The sequence below is a fragment of the Ambystoma mexicanum genome, chromosome 3q, assembly GCF_040938575.1.
Source record: "Ambystoma mexicanum isolate Mex_15411 chromosome 3q, UKY_AmexF1_1, whole genome shotgun sequence".
Taxonomy (NCBI): domain Eukaryota; kingdom Metazoa; phylum Chordata; class Amphibia; order Caudata; family Ambystomatidae; genus Ambystoma; species Ambystoma mexicanum.
In genome coordinates this window covers 1,145,839,826-1,145,857,021 of record NC_090926.1, presented here as the reverse complement: position 1 = coordinate 1,145,857,021, position 17,196 = coordinate 1,145,839,826, and the positions used below count along the sequence as shown (strand labels likewise).

General features: G+C 45.6%; 1 protein-coding gene across 4 annotated transcripts in view; it reads left to right on the top strand.

Annotated features, from left to right (window-relative positions):
- LOC138447689 (serine/threonine-protein kinase N1-like) overlaps nt 1–17,196 on the top strand; it is a 1,645,716-nt gene that overhangs the window by 705,541 nt on the left and 922,979 nt on the right. The window lies entirely within an intron of this gene.

Below are 17,196 nucleotides of genomic sequence, written 5' to 3'. Positions count from 1 at the left end.
AACTCGACACCAAAGCTTCAAGGTTGCTGACAACTCTATACCGGTATCCACCAACGTCAAAACACTTGGTGTCTACTTGTACTCAGAGCTTAATATGAAAACCCAGGTATCTCACATTCGAGCTGCCTTTGGGGTACGTAGTTAAACAATTTAATCAAATTAGGCCCTACATGTTGCTCGAGAATAGATGTATAGTGGCCTCAGTTCTGATTTAATTCAAGGCTTGACTATTGCAACAGCCTCCTCCACCAAGGCCAATATACAATCTTTGCAACTCGTACAGGACAGTGCGTTTGTGCCGTTTTTGGCCTATGTAAACATGACCATGTTTCTAATTCTAGAAAGGCGCTGCACTGGCTGCCTGTTGTACGTCGATCTCACACGATATCCTGTCTCTGGCCTATAAATGCTGGTCCTCTACCGCCCCTCTCTACTTGAAGAAACAGCTGCTTTATTGATCAACTGGAACGCCCTCTGCGCTCAGGTGATCTTCACAAACTCAAACAGCACCATTTCAAGGTGACAAAATTCGGGGGCTGTAGCTACCCAGTATGGGCACCCAGAGAATGGAATGCAATACCACTCACAATAAGACCTACCAACATACTAACAGGATTAAGAAAAGTTGTTAAAACCCACCTGTTAGTTTTAATCACTGGCTAATCTTACTTGTTGCACTCAGGTCCCTCTTCCTTCAACTGTTTTTGCCTGTGCCTTTCTTTTTATGGGCCCTGAGGCCAATGGGCATGTGTACGCTTTACAAGAAATAAAATAAATACAGGTAATTCAAAGATTTTAATTCTTCTACACAATAAAGATTGCCCAAGCGACTAGCGCAGGAAGTCTTGATTCTATCAAAGACAAAGAGGCAAGCATTATGCTTCAACTTCTTTATTTTACTGCTAACCACCGCTTTTTAAATCTTATATTTCTTTCTTTTTTTATTTTATTTTTTAACTTATGCAAACACAAAGACAAAACATCATATGTCCCCAGACATGAACATACTACAGCTCCCATGAGGCACTGCTGCTCGGTAGTCCTCAGCCTCTTTCACTGTCCAGTCCGGGCCTCCTATCCCCTATAAGCTTCTACCCCACTGGGTCCCTTCCTCTTCTTTTTGTCCTCTCTGATAACCGTAAACCAAAGTCTTAAAACCAAACTCAAAACTCTTGAACTTCCAAAGCGAGTCCTGTTTCTCTTCCAGGGTTCCGCTGACTCATGATTAATCAGTCAACGGCATGGATTCCGAAACTTCTTCTCAACTGTCTCCGATTGCCTTACTCTCGATGGTTCTTTTGGTCATCTCCTATAGAAAAGAGATTTGCAAGATTAGGGATGGGGAATACGCGCCTCATTTTATTAGCATTTCTTTTTAAAACATTTCATCTCATTAGTATATATGCCATATCACAATCTGTATCATGGGTATGCTCTGTGTATTCTCACTGGGCGGGATAATGCTCGCCTCCGTGTCTTCAATAGAATCAAGACTTCCTGCGCTAGTTGCTTGGGCAATCTTTATTCTATGACGAGACCGGAGGCTAGCATTATGCTTGTTAAAAGCTTTCCACCACTGCAGATGCTATATCGGAGACTGGCTTAAAATAGAATGTTCTAAACACTGAGTCGCTCGACCAGTCTGCTGCCTTGATGATCTCCTGCAGCGGAACTCCAGCTGCAAAAGCTTGTGAGGCCATAGCACCTCTTGTGGAATGTGCCCCAAACTTCGTAATATCAATTCCTGCTAGCTCCATCACCTCTTTCACCCACCTCACCCACCCTGCTGTGGTGGCTGTTTTAATCGCTTTATGTGGTTTTCTACGCGCAATAAGCAATTGAGTTACCCCAGCTGGTCTTATCGCTGCTGTTGCCGCTTCAAAGCACTTTATGCAATGCGCCACACACAATTTATCATTGTTCGGGAAGTATGGATGTGATATCACTCTAGAGTTGGTCTTCGTACGTGGCGCTATATTAAACGCTATCCCTTCCGGGCAGAACATCTTCCTATCTATCTCTAATGCTTTCACATCTGAGACTCTTCTGCAGGACACTAAGCATAGTAGAGTTGCTAGCTTTCCTGAAAGTTGCTTATCTCGGCCATTGCTCAAATAGTCTTAACATTTTATGGACATCCCATAGTGATGAATATCTCTGCATGGGCGGCTTGCTAACCTTCACTCCTTTGAACAGCCTAGCTACTGCAGGGTGCTCGCCTACTGGAGCGCCGTCTACAAGCTTGTGCCCCGCAGATATTGCTGACGTTTAGACTCCGACTGTCCTGAGCGTTCTCCCGGCTGAGGGAAGGCTGGCTAAGAAATTTACGACCTGAACTACAGGTGCTGAAATGGGAGAAATACTCCTCCCCCTGAACTATAGTTCCCAGGCCTGCCACATGGAATTATAGCTCCGGATCGTACAAGGAGCCCACAATCTATTGATAAATCCTGCCGCTTCCTCTGAAAGCCTTGGCAGGCTCCTTCTATGCCTGAAATTTTGCATGCCAACAAAGTTAATGTTCCGTCTTGTATCAGAGGGTGTGGGGCTCCTGCTTGGTCGGGTAGGAGATCTGGCCTGTACGCAATCTTCTGAAGAAAATCCATGGAGAGTTCCATCAGAACTGGAAACCAAGCTTGCGATCTCCATTCCAGCGTCACTATCACTATCTCTGCTTGTCCCTGCGGACCTTTGCTAGTACCCTCGCCAGCATCGCGAAGGGGGGAAAAGCATAATGCGTCTGGTCTCCCCAGTGGTGCGGGAATGCATCCGTTCCCTGAGCCTCTGTGACTAATCTCCAACTGTAGTATCTCGTCAGTTGGGCTTTCAATCGCAAGGCAAACAGGTCTATGGCTAGAGGTCCTCATTTCCTCTCCAGTCTCTCCAAGATCGCCTTGTGAAGCTTCCAGTCGCTGTAATTTAGTAGGTACTGGGAGTTCCAGTCTGCCACTGTATTCAGGGTTCCTGGGAGATACTCTGCTCTGACTGAAATGCCTTTCTCTAGGCAACTGTGCCAAAAGTCCTTCGCTAGCTCTGCTAGCATCTTGGATTTGGTGCCTCTTAGTTTGTTTATATATCGCACTGCTGATATATTGTCCACCCGTGTGCTTTGCCCTTGGTAAAGGCTTTTACTGCGAATGACCCTGCGAGAAGCTCTAAGCAGTTGATGGTTAAGTCTAGCTTTACCTGAGACCACTTTCCTCCTGTTTCTACCTGGCCCCATCAGGCTCCCCAGCCCGACCTGCTGGCGTCTGATTCGATAACAAGCTCTGGAACGTCTCCTAATATGGCTCGGCGGTTCCAAGCCTCCATGTTGCGGAGCCACCAGGTCAGTTCCGTCTTGCTCTCTTCGTCTAGCGGAACTAGTCGATGGTATCTCCAGCCTTTCCGTAGGTATCTGATCTTCAGTCTCTGAAGAGCTCGAGAGTGTAATGGCCCGGGAAAAATCGCTTGAATGGACGCTGCTAGGAGTCCCACTATCCTGTCTAGGTTCCATAGAGAGATCGTTGGCTTCATGAGCGCTGACCTCAGATCTTTCTTGATCAACCTTATCTTTGACGTTAGTAACTCTAAGGTAGCTTTCCTCATATCTACAGTGAATCCTAAGAACTCAAGTCGCTTGGTTGGCTTCAGTTCTGACTTGTCTCTGTTTATTAAGAATCCTAGACTGGAAATCAGATCTATTGCCCATTGGACTTGCCTTTGTAAGCGCTTTTTGTCTTCCGCCATGAAAAGGATATGGTCTAAGTAGACGATCATCCGAATACCCTCTTCTCGCAGTGCCGCTGCAACTGGCTTCATGAGCTTGGTGAATGCCCATGGTGCTGACGCTAACCCAAATGCCAGGCTTCTGAATTGCCATATTTCGTCCCTCCAAATCTTAGGAATGTACGGCAGTGTACTGCTATCGGTACGGTCAGTTATGCATCTTCCCAAATCTAGCCGTGCTAGCCAATACCCTTTTCTGAACGGATCTCCTAGCAGATGGATCCCCTCCATCTTGAAGTGCCTGTACACTAGCCAGCTGTTCAGCTCTTTCAAGATTTTGACAGGACAAACTTTGTCCTTGCGATGCACTAGGAACATGTTGCTCAGAAAAGATGGTTCGTGCAGCACTGCTCTCTCTGTCGTGTTCTTTGCTAGGACCTGAATCTCCGCCTCTAGCAGTGCTTCCTCTGCCTGCGCCAACCTGATGTGTGGAGGGGGACCCTCTTGCTTCGGATGCTCTAGGAACTTTAATACAAAGCCCTGTACCATCTGCAGGACCCATGCGTCTGAAGACAGATTGCGCTAGTTGTTCAAAGAATACAGTGACCTGCCCCCTACTGGAGGATAGCTCGCTGCGCTTTTGCTCACCTGAACCATTGCCTTGGTGCCGGTAATATCCACGGCCCCGCCGCCCTCTGGAGCCTCTTCCTCTGTCGGGAAAGAACGCATCTTGCTGGCATGATTCCCAATACAGAGCTCTGGGATCTTGTGGCTTTCTGTTGTTGAACCGATCGGCCGGCCCCGGGGAAAACTCTCTCCCTGGGAACACTTTCCTGATGGATGCCTGCGCTTTTTCCAAGGCGGTATATGTCCCTGCGAACTTATTCATCTCCTTGACAAATGTATCTCCGAAAAGGAGGCATTGGGCGCTATCGCCTGCTTCATAGGAGGCTAGATCTCCTAGCTTGCTGTCAATCTTCAGGAGCATGGATCGACACCGTTCCGCCGATATTGCACAGTTGGCGTTGCTCAGCATGCACACTGCTCTTTGGGCCCATCCCGCTAGGATAACTGGGTCTACTGGCTCCCCGCTGTCTTTAGCTCTTTCCGCTAAATCCATCATCTTCGCTATGGGCCCCGTCAGGTCCAGTAGCTTGTCCTGGCATGTCTTCCATGCTCGGTCCATGCCTCTTCTGGCATCTTTCCCTGCCTTTGTTACGAAGGTCAACATCTTTGAGTCGAGCTTTTGGCGTCACGGCTACCTTCCCTGCCAACTCCGGTCTTGGACATTCTGCTCTGAGCCTGAACCTAGTATCTTTTTCCAGGGGTTTCCTCATCTTCTGAGACATATATAAGGCCACTCTCGTAGAGGGGACCCATTAAGTGGACCTTTGATGTCGAATAGTGTCTGGCTCGAACATGTCTGACATGTCTTCATCGTCCCGGGGGTTCTCCACACCGCAGCTTTAGGCTTGCTGGGGTTTTCCCTGTGTGAAGCCGTGCTCGCTTTACCTAAGCTTTGCGCATCCTACTTGTGTTCTTCTCCCTGTTCCGACTGGTCTGAGGATGATACCGCTTCGTTATGAGGCTGGGCAAGGCTGTTTTTTGTCAACAAGGCACTTTTAAGCATGTTGAATGCATCGGCCGCCTCCTGGGGCTTATTCATTTTCCCTGTACCTATGCCCGGGGGAGTAGAAGAGTATTTCCTCTTCCGGGCCACTTTCTTCCCCTCTTCAAGGTCTTTCAGAGGCTATTTTGTGGAGGACCCTTCTCCTGGGTCATCGAGCGTGTCAGCTTTATTGCCCAGTAAGTTTTTCCAGGATTAATAACCTGTCTTGTAGAGGCTTGACTCCCTGCTCCACAGCTCGCACCAGAGAGTCTCCCAGAACCTTCTTGAAACTATAGGAGAGGTCTATTTCCTCTCCTAAGTATTCTTCCTCTGGATCTTGCTCATATTCACTCCCCTCGCTCCACGCCTCTTCAGCCATGCTGTGTGACATGGTGCTCTTTCAAGGCTCTTGCCTCGCTGAGGATCAGTCTTCTGCCTGGTGTGTTGCAGTCTCCCCAGTCAATAACACTTTCTTTTTTTTTTTTGCCTCTGACATTTTGGGTGAAAAAACACTAAAGATTTAGCGCTATCTGCGTTTTGTGGAGAGCGAGGGATTGATTGCCGCTGTCCAGACCGTTAATACGCGGAATTAGCATGCGTGCGGTCTCCCTGTTTGTAACGGGAGTTGCGCTAGTTTTCTTCTCGCACGTCCGCTTACCGCGCTGAGGAAATGTCTAAAGTAACGGCGGCTGACTGGTTGGAGCCCTGAAGCGAGTGCGATAACTCGCAGGCTCAACCTGTCTGCCCCCCTAACACTTGTAAACAGTCGCCGCGGGGCTCGTGTTAGAATGCGAGTTTGTACCGCAAGCGTTCTAATCATAAAATGATGTACTGTATGCTGCGCTCAAGCACCATTCACTCTGAAACATTGCACGCTGCGCTATGTACACAAAAGTCCTGTACCAACATTACATGCATGTCTGTCACGCAAAGAACAATTGTTAAATTTAAGGTACTCATCTTGTGGCTGCAGCAAAAAAGAAGAGGAAGGAACCCAGTGGGGTAGAAGTTTATAGGGATTGGAGGCCCGGATTGGACCGTGAAAGAGAGGCTGAGGACTACCGAGCAGCAGTGCCTCTTGAGGGCTGTAGTATGTTTGTCTCTGGACATATGATGATTGTTCTTTGTTTGCACAAGTAAAAAAAAATATAATTAAGAAATATAAGATTTAAAAAGCTGTGGTTAGCAGTAAAATAAAGAAGTTGAAGCATAATGCTCGCCTCCTGTCTTGTCATAGAATTTAAATGTGGTTTATTCAGTTTTAGGAGGAGCAGATTCTTTAATGTTTTAATTGTTGAATATAAAGCACTGGGCTGGAAAAGGAGAGCATATACTATTTGGCGTCTCTTTTGTTTCACGTGGTGCCTTTGACTCCCTAGCCCAGGCATTACTAAATCCCAGGTTACCCAGTTAGAGATCGGTAACACCATCTGAGACTAACATAGATGAGGGCCTAAGGATGAATGCTGCATCTCCCTCTGGGGTTTGTCTAAGTGTGCTTAGCCCCAGTGTGTGTATTAGAGTTTTATCAAAAGTCCACCATTTGTAGGACTTGTGAAGAATCACACTTGGAACACATGGCTGCAACTCTTGGTGTAGGCCTGAACCCACAAGGTTGGTTGATAGCAATGCTGAGCAGCCAGGCTTATCTTGGAGAAAAAGGCAGTAAAGAGTATACACATAGGCCAAAATAACGCTGACACACTGAAGTTATATAAAAAATAATGGTTTATTGTATATATCCATTAAGGAAAGTAATACTTCATAAAGATGAGTACTATCACATACAATAGGTAATTTAGAAACCCCAATGCATTATTCTCAGTAAGTAAACCACTTTGTAAAATTTGAAGAATGGAAGTATGCAATTTAAAAGGGAAGTAATAACTGTTTCAGGTAAAATAAATGAAACAAAACCAACATTAGGTAAGTAAATGCTTTGAAATTATTTCACAAAGGCCTTATACATTGGATGTCCATCCCCATCTAGTTATGTAAGTCTCAGAGTCAGATTGGAGGGCCGTCAGGTAAGGCACAAGCTGTAGAAAGTTCAAAAGTTTCAGAGGAAGTCTTCATTTGCAACCAAGTAAAGCTTTTGTTGTAAAAAGGGTTCAAGGACTCCAGAGAAGGGTCCCTGAGGGCACACAGGCACTAGGCCACAGTGAATTCCAGTAACCCTTGAACAGCAAAGCAGCTCTACGTAAGTTCTGCCAAGAGTGTCACAGTACCTTAGGCGTAAAGAGGAGGTTGCAGCATGATGACCCCACAATGCAGCAGACCCGGTCACTGGATTCTTGGTCAGACAGATGAGAAAAGTAAATCTCACAGCAGCAGTCAAGGGAAGAGGCGTCAGACAATGGATTCTTCAGGGTCCTGTTATTGTGGCACCTTTTGGGAAGCACCAGTGAAGAACGATTACTGCCCTGTCGATTCGACTCGCTTTCTCGGTCCAGCACCCTGGTGAGGGTACTTCAAGGAGGGGAATCTTTCCTCTGGAGGTCCGAAAGGAGTGCACAAAGTTTTGGGAGGATTCGATCTTCGGAAGACAATGCACTGCACAGTGGCCACAGACCCCAGGATATTGGCGGTTTGCAGCCCGTGAAGGTCACAGCTTGTTGGATGGCTTGAAGTGCAGGTCGTCTCAAGACTGATTGGTCCCAGCAGTCTAAAGGGGAGAGTTGTCATCTTAGAAGTTCTCCTGAAGCTTGGAAGGAAGAGTCGGACCGCAGTGATTACACACAAGGCATCAATGGTCGTCTGGAAGCGGCTGTGGAGAACTCTCCTCGTCTTCCTAATCGATGTACTGTTCCAGGGGTCGGCTTGTCTTCAGCTTCAGGATCCAGGCCTCATATGCAGGAACCAATTGGCACCCATGCACCATTCAAACTTCAGGGCAGCCAGCCCTCCAGTTGGAACTTGTTCTAGGCAGGAACACCAGAAGACAAAGAACAGCAGAGTTTCAAGTCCTCTCCTGTTTCCTGTCCTCACAGACGCACTGGCTTGCCAAAGAATTGCTGTCAAAAGTCAAACCAGGACCTTCCACACCAAGAACAGCAGAGGAAAGGACAAGCAAACAAATGGCGAAAAAAAGAACATTGTTATCATTTTGGGTCAATGGTGACCCGTCTGTGCACTACTGCGGCTGTGAATACAGCCTGGCAGTAAACATTGCACAAATATAGGTAGGATAAAACCACTGCCACCAGCCATTCAGATTAGCTTGCCACTGTAACCAAAAAGTTACAGGAGCAGTGAGAAAGGGGATACAGTGTAGCCCCTCAGCACTCCACCTAAGATGGAATGTGCTGATCTCATAATATAAAAGATTGGAAGGATAAAAATATCCCTCTATAACAGAAAATGAAAAGGGAAGCCCAAAGGGCTCCCAGGAACAGAAACGGGGATGGAATGTCCCTCATCCTCCTGGACATCCAAAGCTACTTCACTGCCCATGGGTTGCAAATCAACTTGCCCCTCACTGGCTTCCCCAGCAGAGGAGCGTTTTAACGGGCATCCAAACACCACCCCAGCCTCCTTTACGCCACACCCAGGCTCACCCGACACATCGCTGACAGAAATCACCTTGTCCTTATCTACCACCACCACACGCCTACGACTTCATGTAGACCCATCATTGAGTTTTACATAACCACGAACACACTTGACAACCATTCGTGGATGCATATACCTGTCCCGTGGCCACAAACCTGGGATTCTTGATCTGAACCCAATCACCAATCTTCACTGGAAGGGGCTTCCTACGGGCCAGTTGTTAACGCAAAAAACGCTGTTGCTTACCCCGAACTCGATCCAAAACCCCTTGCATATCCACCTGCGACTGGACACCCCCACCCAGGGCTCCACAATTTTTCCACAATTTTGGACCAAAGACAGAAAAACTTCTGTCTCCACGCGATTTGTACACTGAGTGCGGTATGTCTGGAAGATGAGTCAATAGAGTGCAACTGTCTTGCAGGCTGGTATGAATGAATCAGGTCCCTTATTTGTAGAGGGGCAATACCATTTGCACATTTAAAAATAAGACAGGCCAACTTAAACCTTATACTATCACCCAATCTCAATCACCCCTTTCCTGGGCAAACTCTTTGAAAGGGCGGCCATCTCCCATCTTACTGTCCACGTTGAATCTGTTGGTTGTCTCCATGAACCTCAGTCTGGCTTCAGAGCTGCCAGAGGCACGGAAACTGCTCTCTTGAACACCCATGAAGATCTGCTCTCTAAACTTAATTTCAGCTTTCCTTCTGTCCTCATCCTCCTTGATCTTTCCTCTGCTTTCAACAGTCAACCACGCCATCCTGATCAATCGGCTCCGTGAGAACCTGGGTATCACGGACCAGGTCCGGGAGGGACTGACCACCTTCCTAATGGATCCCCCTCCCAGGTCCAACTTGGTCCCTATCTCTCCTCCACCTCTCTCTACCTGTGGCACTCCCCAAGGCTCTATCCTCTCACCCTGGTTTTTCAAACTCAAGCTTCTCCTCTAATTTTCAGTGTTATGCGGATGGCAACTGGCTTTCCTTCAGGCACCCCTCAGCCTCCTTTCCTATCTCACTCATTCCTAACAGTCTATGCGTTATTCAGGATTGGTGTGCCTCCAACGATCTCTGCCTTGATGCCAGTAAGATGGAGATCCTTGTCATTGGGACCCCTGGCCCTGCTTATCTCTCTCACTCTGGCCGTCTACCTCAATCTGCCGTCCTCTACTCTCTGCAACTAATCCAGAACAGGACTGCAAGACTTATCCTTGGCCTCAAGCCCAGGGACTGTATCTCTCCAGCCCTGAAATCTCTCCACTGGCTCCCAGTGGCTGCAAGGACCAAGTTCAAGACCATTTGCATGGTCCACAAGGCTTTCTGGGCCTGGGAACAGCGCTACATCTAACACTCTTCCAAAATACCTTCCTTCTCGAACCCTTCGCTCTGCTACCGCCACCTCTCTAAGGGTTGGACGCTTGTCCAGGCAGAGAGTGGGGTGGGGGGTAGATCTCTGTCCTCTGCAGGTGCCTCCCTCTGGAATGGCCCCACTACCACTCTCAAACTTGAGCCGGACCACCTGAAGTTTCGGTAGAAGCTCAAAACTTTCCTCTTCTCCTCTTTCTCTTTCTCCCTCCCCTGCTGACCTACCCGTCTGCTGTACAGATTGGTTGCTTGGCTACTCTGTCTCACTGGGTACCAGGCTCTTTCTTGATCAGTCACCCTTGCACTGCCACCGGGCCTACCATGCACTTAGGGGCTGTAACTGTAACCCTGAAGTCTCTTGTTCTCCTTGCACTAGCCAGAGCCGCGCTGCCCAGGCTGCACTTAGAGCATTGCTGCCCTGTTTTCCCCTCCCCTCCCCTCTCCCTTGTCACGCCTAGAAACACTTGCATGCTTTTCCCAGTCGTTCCCTGTCTCTTGTCCTCCTTTACTTCTGCAACTATCTCCTCTCCTATTCTAACTGGTTTTCTTGCTCTTCTCTCTCTCTTCCTATCTTCTTATCCCCATCATCCTATCTCCCTATCCCCATCACCCTATCTCCCTACTCTTGTCCCGCCGGTCTTCCCACACTCACTCGTTCTCTCACCTTTCTCTTACCCTTCACCTTACATTTCAGTGCACTATGCCCGTCACCTCACACTATGCCCCTCAATACACCCCTCTCACTACACCCTTCTTCTCGTCTCACTAAACCCCTCTTTTTACACCCTTCTCAGGGATATGGAGCCTTGCTCCATATCCCATGGTTATAGTGCCCTGGTCGCTCTCCTAATACTCTCTCTCCGACTATTCTCACGTCCCCCCCACTTCCCTCCTGCTCCCTTCACTGTACACCACTCCCTTCTGTCCTTACTCTCGCCTCAACCTACTAACCTTACTTCTGTCCCCCCTCGCTATTACCCAATCTCTCGCACTTTCTCACTTGCTGCTTCATTCTCACAAACTGGAACCACTCTCTCACAAATACCTCACCTGCACCCCTCTCCAATTCCTCTACAACTCTCCAGCACTCTTTTCCTTGTTTTATCCTCCGACTGGTTTCTCAGTCCACCTTCACACCTCCTGACCTCACCCATGCAACCCACTCAGCCTTTCATATTCCACTTTTATACTGTGGCGGATTCTAATCTATCCACTACATTGGTTTCAGCACTCACCGGACTCTAATGGCCAATCTGTGCCTGCCTTTTTCCCAGATAAAGGCTAACCCAGCTGAAAAGCTTTTAAAACCCTTTAAAGCTTCTCCCAGCAAAATGTGTGTAAAAGTGTCTGCTATTTCTCTGGCATGTTTGTCTAAAAGTTTGTTTTTCTGTTGTGTGATGAATCCAATGGAGCCATTACGGATTCCTCAGCGGTGACCTCCCATGTGGCCAGGGGATGGCAGCTGCTACCTAATCCTGACCCTGGGGGCTTGTTTATAAGGGCTGATCACATGGGAGGAGACAACTACCGTGGAGATTTCATGTCTTCATTGGAGGAGTCGGTCCCCCCTCCTCCCTTCCCCATGAGGAAGACCCTCTGATATCAGAATTCTTTTTCAATCTTTCCCACCGGTGCTAAAAAATAGTGCCAACATTTTAGCCCTACTTTAAGAATTTGATTGGTGTTGCAAGACATTGATTGGTTTGAATTAATTGATAATTCTCGTACTGATGTAGTTTGTATGCGTTTTAAGTCCCAAATAATTCTTGAACGTTTGCTAGATGAAACAGTCACTTATATCCTTGGGTTATGATTGATTTCCTTTCTCTGATCGAGTCCAGACCCTGAAAAAGCTTTTTCTTTTAATTCTAGAACACACTATACAGATCTCATCTGCTACTATCAACCAAAAAGAATGGTTCAATTTACACCGGAATCCAACCAAGTGTTGCGAAAGTCATGAGACTGGGATTGGCTGTCCCCTGCATTGCATTCCTAATCTTTATTGCTAAAACTGGAGAAAAATCTATTGCCTTGTCTCCCTACAAATACATGCCCCAATTTGAACAACTTTGGCCTTATCTTATTACAGGAGGTTTGGTTGAGACAGAGGCCCTTACTCTATTGTTTTACCATCTTTTTTTAAACCAGCTTCTACCTACTTGAACGGTAAACCTGATGGAGGATAATTAACTATGCTTCTATAACAGCATTTCTGGTAACCGATTTATACATTGCTTCTTGCAATCAGAACAAAGATCAATTCTACTTCTTGAGATCCTTTGATCATCAATCTTTATTGGAATCTGGTAAAAGCTGGCCTTGTGTCTTTCTTGGTGAAACCTGGCAGATATGTTTGCTGATTGGTGTGAGAAAGTTATTTCTTTCGACACTTCGTAATTATAACTTTTCTAGCTACAATTAATATGAATCTTGTGCCTAAGGAACTTTACTAGGCCTCAGGTCCCTGTGTAGTTTAATCAAAAGGGAATCATATTTATTGTTATCCAAAAAACAACTTGCACTTTAGTTTGATTTTGATTTTGTTAAATGGGAGGCAGAAGGATTTTCATCCCCAATGTTTTTATAGATCACTAATGATGCAATTCCTTCTTCTTCCATGCATGACAAATAAACTTTCTTCACAGACAAAATTTACTCATTTACATTGAAGGATGACACTTTAGCAACCAAAAAGAAAGAATTACCCTAGGACCATATGGTGTGTTGAATTCTGTTATAAAAGCCTGTTGTTGGCCATCTGGGCAGCAATCCTACACAGGCAGCATAACCAGACAGTAAACACAATGATTATCCCTCCATCTTGGTCCGAGGCTCATATAGACCCCATGTTTAAAAGGGGTAATAGAGATTTGTCTGCAAACCATCAACCGATAACCTTTATGGACTGACGTTTTAAGGTCTTTGCTTTTCTCATTTTAAGAGAACAGGAAAAATGGGTGGGGCAAACTGGTAGACGCCCCAAATTTCTAGACTGGTTTTAGGAAACAGGTTGGAACCCCTTTAAATGACGTCCTACTTACTTTTCTTCTAAATCAAACCTGTGCTAAGAAGTCCCTAGATACTTTAGAGGCTAGCATCAACCTAACTGCTGCTTTGAATTTTTGACTCCGTCTCACCTTTGCAACAAGCTTCAGCATAGTGACTCCAGAGTTGGTTTTAAGTATAATTATTCAGTTGCATACCCACACATCAATAGAAATAAAATTACATCATCATGGAGACTTGACGGAGAGAATAAACACATTTAGGAGGTTTAAGGCAGGGATGCATATTATCTCGCTGCCTTTTCTGTCAGAGTCCAAACTACAGATAACATTTTTGGAGCCAACTGGTGCTTATGGCCTTTTTGCCTTCTGTGCAAGGATAGAATGTCCTAATATTGACAGACAACGCAGTGGCTATCCATTGCCTCATCAAGAGAGATGGTGCAGGGTCACCACCTCTGTGCAGTGAGGCAATATGCTCTGGTTCTGGTCTCTTCAAGAGCAGGAACCTCTGTTGGCTGATCACTTAACCGGAGAAGAGAACACGACTGCGTATGCTCTGAGCAGGCAGAGCACAGTTTCCAGCAAGTTGGTGATAGCTCAGTAAGTCCTGTTAGAGATCTTTGCCTTTGGGAAAACCTCAAGTGGATCTGTTTGCATCCTGTATCAACAGGAAATACAACTTATGCTCCAGGGAATGTCCAGAGGGCAGCTCTGCGGGACACATTTGTGGTGGACTGGGATTTTCCACTCCTGTTGGTGTCCGTCCCTGTCCAAACCAGTTCCCACTATTCCTCATGTAATCAGGAGGTTGAGGAAGTTTGGGAAGTCCATGATCCTGATTGCCCTGGGTTGGGCCAGGGGAACGTGGTACCCAGACCTTCTGGATATGTCCATCTGCCCTCCATTCCATCTTCCACTGAAAGTGGACATTTATCACAAGAGGAGGGCCGTCTTCTCCATCCAGAAATCAAAACTCTGAACCTTCACGCCTGCTATCTGAAAGGTTAAGATACAAAGATTGGGATCTTCTGGAAGACGTAAAAGGTGTTGCTTTCGGCCAGAAGGCCAGCTACAAAAGCTCTATACCATTGCCGTTGGAACACAGCTGGTGGAGAGCTTACGATGTTAACCCTTTCCCTTGTAAAGCAAAAAAGCTGGGAACTTAAACCAAGCTATTTAGTCACTCTCTATTTACCCTGAATAGGGTTTCAAAATGATGCCTTATCAGAATTTTTCATTCAATGAAATGTTTTGCGATATTCGTTAGAAAAAATAAATTGATCATTATTTTTCAACGTAATCTGTATTGAATTGTGTTCACTAATCACTTCTTATTGAGGCAGACATCTGTACATTCACAAATGTAAGTTCATGTGCCAATGCATTTCGATGAGTCTCCATCAGGGCGAACATTGATGTCTACAATCTGACATTGTTATCAGTTCCATATATACAAGAATATTCATTTTAAAACACATACCATCAGTTTGATGTTTCACAATGATGACCGCACATGTACACAAGAGATTTAAGGACATCTAGTCAATTCCACAATCTACAAAGATATTCATACTCATTTATCTATTCAGAAACTCAGTCAAATGATACCTGTTTTCCAATTGTGCCCCGCACTCTATTGGGTCTGCATACAACTTTAGTATTTCTGCATGTCAGCAAACCGACGTTCGCCAGTTTGATAGCCGATATCACAGCGTATATGTCGTAAGAGAGGCGTAGGAGCTAGTGTAAACACATATCTGAAGTTAGTCACTGAGCCATGTCTATGAAATACACTCAATGGATTCTCCCTGTTCTTACCTGTCGGCATCCATCACGCTGAGGGACGTGAACGCGCCTGCAGCTCCTATTTCGATCCGTTCCCAAGGCAACGAATCTACTTTATGCACTACTTTACGTGTTATCAGTGTGCGTATAACCTGATAGTTTAACAGCGTAAAAGATTACTTAATCGTTACACAGGGGTTACATTTCTATATTAAAGAGATGTTACAATTGCCGCATAATCCTTCAAAAGGGTAATCCATGTAATTGGTAGTCATGGAGATAAAAAACCTGGGCGAGGCTCAAGGAGAGAGTCCCGCCTGTGTCCGGTCTCCATGGCACCCAAAACAACAATAATAAACATGTCGATCCCCATGCTCAATGGTTACTCTACATTTAACTACGGCATTTTACCAAGCGTGGTATTGGTATCTTGAACGGCACCTTGCGTCCCAAACTCTTAAGGAAGCGCTCGGGATGGTCCACCTGGTTCAGTACCAATGTGTTTATATACATGGTTCATCGGCCATGTGTGGCTGTTCCCAAAGGGATTGGTTATCCCACATCTTTACCAATTGAAGTATATATATTTTATATCAGGGCTATACATGCTATTCCATCCGTGGTATGTGTACCTTAAAACCAAATCTTACTGTTTATAGCAGGATACTGAATCTCTCGCATAAAGGATACAATTTCTAATGCATTAACATAGTGCCTTAATTTCCCATGTTTTGCAAACCATAATACGTGCATCTCGAAACTGAAATATCCATAATACATATACCTCGATTGAGACATATGTTGATCCATAATTCGAACTCCCCAATACCAATGAGTCGAACCAAATCAGATATTACAATGGAAATTGATCTCTTCATTCAATCCGTTCGGGGTCAATGATCCCATTTTGTCTATCCAGAATGTTTCCCTTTCAGCCAATCTCAAATCAATGTCTTCATGTGGATTATTTTCAGAAATGACTTCAAGAATTAGGAACCTGATATGTGCCAAGTTATGCCCCTTGTTTATCCAATGACGAGCTACTGCTGAGTTGAGGTTACCATTCCTTATGCACAAACGGTGTTCCTTCCAGTGTGTTTTTGCTGATTGTGTTGACTTAACCACATAATATTGTCCACAGGGACATTTGATCCCATAAATGATGTTGACGCCGTCACATGTGCCACAGGTCTTGAGTGTAATTTTTTTGTTTTACCTGTACGAGGATGATAAATGGTATCACCTTTGATTACAAAGCTGCAATTTGTACAGTGTAGACCGGGAAATGTCCCTGTGCATTGTCGATGGTTCTTTAGTTGGAGGTCTGGTTCTTACCAGTGTGTCGCGTAAATTGCGGCTTCTCTGAAAAGCAAAAACCGGAAGTTCCTTCAACAAATGTTGGACTCTTATGTCATCTTTGAAGATCCTCCAATGTTTTTTGATTGTGTTCTTGATTCTGCTGCTCTGTATCGAGAACTTCGAGACATACACTGGTGTTTTCAATTCTTTGGTGTCTTTCGGTTGGGTTGCTAGCAATGTTTCCCGGTCTATTGTGTTGATCCTTTGTGTCGTGGACTCTAACTCTTCTCTTTTATAGCCTCGGGCTAGAAATTTGTTCCCCATCTGTTTGTTGTTGTATAAAGTCATTAGCGTCGCTGACAATTCTCTTCACACGCAGTAGCTGGCTGTAAGGTAAGTTGCGGATCAAGCTCGGCTGGTGAAAGCTTAAACAAGCAAATTATTCCTATCCGTAGGTTTGCGAAATAAATTGGTGTTATATCCTTCATTGCTTATTTTCACTTTCACGTCCAGAAAATGTATCTCTGTTCTGGAAGCCTCTCTGGTAAATTGTATCCTGCGGTCAATGTTATTGAGGTAAATGAAGAAGTGAACAAATTCTGTCTCCGTTCCTGACCAAATTCTGAAAACGTCATCTATGTATCAAACCCATAGATGGGTGCTCTTTTTCCATTCTGGTTTATGCAGCACATGAATGATTTCATATTTGTGCATGAAGCAATTCGCATATGTCGGGGCCATGGTGGCCCATTGACGTGCCACACGTCTGCAGGTAATAGTGATCTTTATATTGGAAAGAGTTTTCGGCTATAAATTGAAGTAGTGCCAAAACAAATTCCTTCTTAGCTCCAATTTCTGGTGCTTC